The sequence below is a fragment of the Pleurodeles waltl genome, chromosome 11, assembly GCF_031143425.1.
Source record: "Pleurodeles waltl isolate 20211129_DDA chromosome 11, aPleWal1.hap1.20221129, whole genome shotgun sequence".
Lineage (NCBI taxonomy): Eukaryota > Metazoa > Chordata > Amphibia > Caudata > Salamandridae > Pleurodeles > Pleurodeles waltl.
Window position 1 is genome coordinate 640,439,717 of NC_090450.1, and position 5,191 is coordinate 640,444,907.

General features: G+C 44.8%; 1 long non-coding RNA gene across 1 annotated transcript; it reads left to right on the plus strand.

The window, feature by feature from the left end:
- Positions 1-246: 246 nt before the first annotated feature.
- LOC138266656 (uncharacterized) lies at positions 247-2,809 on the plus strand. Its single transcript, XR_011199602.1, has 4 exons — positions 247-315; positions 430-485; positions 581-646; positions 1,120-2,809. It is a non-coding gene; the product is annotated as an uncharacterized lncRNA (long non-coding RNA).
- Positions 2,810-5,191: the final 2,382 nt, after the last annotated feature.

Below are 5,191 nucleotides of genomic sequence, written 5' to 3' on the forward strand. Positions count from 1 at the left end.
TCTTAATTTTGAAATTTCATCTGTTGGACTGCTTCTCTCAAATATTATAGGGTGGAGAAGAGCGGTCGTAAATCTATAAAATTGGGAAAGCACTCAAAGATAATTTTCTCTCCTACTAAGATGGCACCCGCTTTTTGCCGATCATAATACACATGCACTATTGACGATGCGGTCGTGCGTTTTACGTTTGCGCGTGTCGGACATGAGACGAGCTATTAAGAAGGCAGTCTAGTGCAAACGATTTTACTTCGAGTATTGATTTTCGGAGCTGGAGGTTTTAGCTCCGTTTGTATGCATGTTTGCCCTTATGATCAGGTAAGAGATCGAGTACTTAATGCCACTCATGCTAGGATTATATTTAATATCACGAGATATCCCAATTTATGTGTTACGCTTACTGGTTGTACAATATAATTATTGTTACTATAGGTGTCGAGGATACTTTTTCAATTCCACATGCGGTTACTCTTTATGGCCATGAGCGGGTAGGTGCCCTCTGTTGGAGTGTGGTGGAGCACTTGGCCCTAACAGTTTGTGTCACTTATTTTTTTCTTATACGCTTTGCACGTCTTGCTTACAGAATGAATGTCGGTAAGCGTTCGAGTAATTAGAAGCACTGATGGTCTTCATATTACATCCAATTGAGGTAGGGCGCAGTGTGCTCTGGGGGTCACTTACCAGATATTTAATGCGTTTTTGCCACACAATAGGTGTTTTGGTTGTGCACTGTTTTGGGACATGGCTCACTGGTTCGCTGAGGGTTTTCTTGTGTTTTTTTATGGGCAATTTAATGATTGTGATTATAATTGTTTTGAGCTCAATATAATATATAGTATATTAATATTTTGGATGGTGCTTGCGGGTTTGTGCCTTGGTTTCCCTTTCTCACTTTTCATACTGGACTGGGATAACATAGAAATATAATGTAAACATTTAATGTCATAATATACTCAATAATTAGTCTCTGATTATGATTTTGATTGTGGTAGTTCAACAATGAAGTATTGGCATTTATTATCTATGATATGCTAATTCATATTATCTATGGAAGTTATGTTATGTACAGATTATAAATTTTGCTCAGATATGTACATATTTTATGTTTGATATTTCTTTCAGCCTTGAGAAAGTCACGGGGAGCACCCACTCCCATGACGAAACACGTGTTGGCTGCTTTTGTGTCACATTTTAAGGATGGATTCGTCACTCAAAATGTTTATCATTGGATTTTTGTTTATTTGTACTCAACTAGTGGATGCATAATTATTGATTTATATACTCTGTATAATCCGTAATAGTGATTTCTATAGATTCTGATGTATATGAGTGCCTAGGTCTCCATTGTATACTTTGCATATCTGTGTTCTCACAGTTCAGGGGTAGGGAAGATTCCTTTGAGGCTTGGAGCACCATATTTGCCTTTGGTATTATATTTTTTTCTACTTTTACTAGGGGATTGTTGGGAGCGCTTTCTTTTCCCTAATATCTCTTCCCTCTTAGGATCGCATTTGGTACCCGGGGCATGGCTCTTAGCCATAGGATTATTTTAGAAGAATCTTCTGGTCTCCATTTGATTCTTCTCCCCAGGTCTACTTGCTCTGTGCCCGTTGAGGCCCCTATCACTACATGCTGCATGGCTGCTTGAACTTGCAGTTCAATTATGCATTTCAGGGGATTGTGGTCACTCTCCACCCTCTCCATGATTTCAAAGTGGCTCAGTCTCTGCTTAAGCTTCTCTAATAATAACATGTAATCAATGGTTGAGCCGCCCTTAAATGACAAAGGAAGGAGGCGCCCATTCCAATTGTCCCTTTGCTCCTGTTGGGCTGACAATAAGCTAAAAGTTGTAAAGACATTTTGGAATAGTTGACGGCCTCTATCCAAGGGGAGGTCCTCTGTATTTACATCAAGCCCAGGTACATTGAACTCACCCATCATAATTATTTCATGGCCGGGGTGGCTGAAGATGACTGTTTCCAAGTTTTTCAGGAGTTCAAGGATTGTTTCTACTATGGATTTCCTTGGGGCATTTATATAGCAGTTGATTAGTATAAGATCCATCTTTTGTTGAACCATGTTCACACCACTAATTGTAATTACTTGGGCCTTTTTACTATTAACGGTAAGCTCAGTGGTTACCAGACGGACCACATGTTTAATGAAGATGTATAGAACACCAGACGGCCAGCTAAAAATACTGGGACGCATGGCTGGCTGGAAGATTTCATATTAGCCTGGTAGTAGAGAAGGAGCACATTCTCAGCTTTCTTGCATGCAAATAATGTCATTAGCGTTTTGGTAGGACGTGGCCTCGCCAGATCTGCTAATAGCCCTGAGGTCGGCCACATTCCATGACAGAACTGACACTGTTTTCCGTGATCGTGAAGGGTGGGATTCTATGGTCCCCTTGGTATTAGGACTGAACCTTGGATCTTCCCGATCCCTCTGCTTACTTTGTGGGTGTGTTTGTGTAACCGTATGAACCTCTCTTCTGTTTTGTGCGCAGACTATGGTTATGGTCTGCAGAGTCCCAGTTGTGTTTATCCCATGATTCTGCCCCCCACCTGAGCCTCTAAGAACAGATTTCCGCTTTTGAGAGGGAGCAGTGTTTAAGAGGATGAACTGATATTTATAGAGCCGGGGGATATATAGTTCGATGTCCCAGTCTGCGAATCACTCCCTTGCATCCCAGACTGCGGTCCTCTGTGTTACAGTTTTCCAAGATGATTTTGTGATCTCCTTTGTTGCATTCAGTGCAGGGGGCTCAAACCTTACCCATTCCATGTCTTCCGAAGTGATGTGCCTAAGTGATGGAATTTGAGTAAATAGACACAATAAATTCTCTCTATTTAAAATGTCCATGTGACCTTTTGAGGTATAGTGTGGGATAAACATCAGGTCCAGAGAATCCTGTTCTACTGGGTCTGGTGTAGCCTAACCCACTGGCAGTGCTTCCGAAATAACCCAGTGAGTAGGATCTCAGCCAGTGGATACGTGGTGAATTGCATTTACCACTGAGTAGAGGGCCTGCTCTCTGTCATCCACAGAGGCAGTGGTAATTGATGTCTCTAAAAGCTGGAATGTTTGTGTCCTCCTTGGGACCATTTGCTGATCGTGGTAGTTGTACTGTATGCTGTGTGGCATGACATACTCCCTTGCCCCTTCCGTGTGGGAGCAATCTGTTAGGCCCTGCCTGCAAACACTATCGGTAAGGACCCTTTCATGTTGAATCCTAAGGTCCTTGGAGGGGTTCTGAGCCCCTGGGCTAATTGGTGAAATGACTGGGCTGCATTTCCTACTAGCTGAAGTCACGCACGACCCAATGGTTTTTCCTGCATTGTGGTCCCTAGGGATCAGCGTTGTTGGTGCTACTGTTTGATCTTGTGGTTGAACCTGGGGCGATGACCGCGGTGAGGCAAGTGTCAACGTTTGTGCCCAAGGTGAGGCTTTCCCCTCCCTACATTGTGGAGCCATCATCAGTTCTGCCACATGTTCATGTTACGGGGCTGTTGGTAAGTGCGTGCCTGAAACAATGAGAAATACTTCGCAGTGCCACTGACTTTTGAGACGTTCTTTGTTTTGTGCCCTTTGGATGACCTAGTTTGGCACCTGTGTTTCCTGGCTTGTTTTTCTGTTTCTTTCTTGCTCTCCTTGTGAGAGCTATGGGTGGGTCTTGGGTGGGCTTAACAGGGGAAGTGTGTGATATTGTTGTTTCACCGTAAATTTTAAACACACCTTCGGCATTAGTTTCCAGTTCTTCGCATGCGCAGGACATTGTGTCACTGCCTGGGCTAGGAACGAAGACCAGAGTTAGGCCGTCAGCCCCAGGGGCTAAACACAGTGAGCTGCTTGAGGTTGCTCTTGCTGTAACAGTATTTTGGCCTTGAGTGAGGGCTGGTTGGGCAAATTGACACCTTTGGGGAGGCAAGGTGGCTATTATATCTTTATCAGTTCTTGGTGTCTCCTTGACTGCTTTGACCAGTTCCTGCAGAATGTTTGGTAGGGCGCATAACTCTTCAAGGATCGGAAAGCAAGAACATTGAGCTCCATTCATTGTAGTAACGAGGAGTTTCTTCATAGTTGATACCTTTGTTCTAATTTCAAGCAGGTGTGTGGACAGAGACAAACAAATCCAGTTGCAACTCCATCCTGTTTGACTGACATAGAATCGCCCTGGCCATGATGTCCTGGGAGGCTCTGATGGCCGCCAGCTCTTGTGTGTTTGTGGAACACTCCGGAGTTGTTCTGACTGATGGATCACCTCCAGCCTCATCCTTGTTCTTTACTGCTGTTGCTGTTGTGGTAAGACAGAGTGTTCTGTTAATCTGCTCCTTTAACTTGTTGAGGAACTGCTCGAACAGTGCCCCTAGCTCCTGGTCTGTGATACTAGACCTGCCCTGGGTAGTTGGCAAAATCTTTGATTTACCACAAGGTGAGGATGATAACTCTGGGGGGCTGGCTGCTCCATCAGCTCCGCTTGTGCCAGGGACCACTTGAGTTTGTGGGCTGACTACTTGTGCGATTGTAGTCAGGTTGTGCATTTCGTGGTCAATCCCTGTGGGGATGTTTTCCTCTGGCTTGTTGACGTACTGTTTGGCCATGTCTGCTGTAGCAAGTAAGTCTTTGTTTAATGATGTTTGTGGTATGACCTCTGGAGGGGGGCAATACATTGTGGAATTGTGATACTGAATGGCGCTATCTGCTGTAATAGAAAATACTCTTTTCGGGGGTGGCAGTAGTGCAGTTCCTACTTGTGATGAGGAAAAATTGAAGACTGCAGACTCTTGGTGGCCAGCTATTGGCGCAGGGCACAAGAGAAGTCTAAAGGCTCTGGTCCCCCCTGTAGTTATGTCTATTCCTGTAGATATATCAAGTGAGTTCGTTCCATGTGCGGGTTTTGCTCCTCTGTGCTAGTCTGGCTGTCGACTTCCTCCTCTGCTATATGTGGCCTTACGTACTCTCTTTCCCGCTCTGGATTCCCTGTTGCTGTTCTGCGAAGGAATTGGACTATGGAGTCCTTGCCTTCAAGTCGGGCCTGTGTTGATGCCTGGTCCGGGAGAGGCTCCTCTTTTTCGAGCACCCTTCTGGCCGTTGGGCAAGCGGAGCGTGCCCCCGTGCATTTTGGTTGTGAGGTCGAGCAGTCCCCCATCCCTTGTCGACGAGTGTTGTATTTCCTTTTGGGCATTGCCTC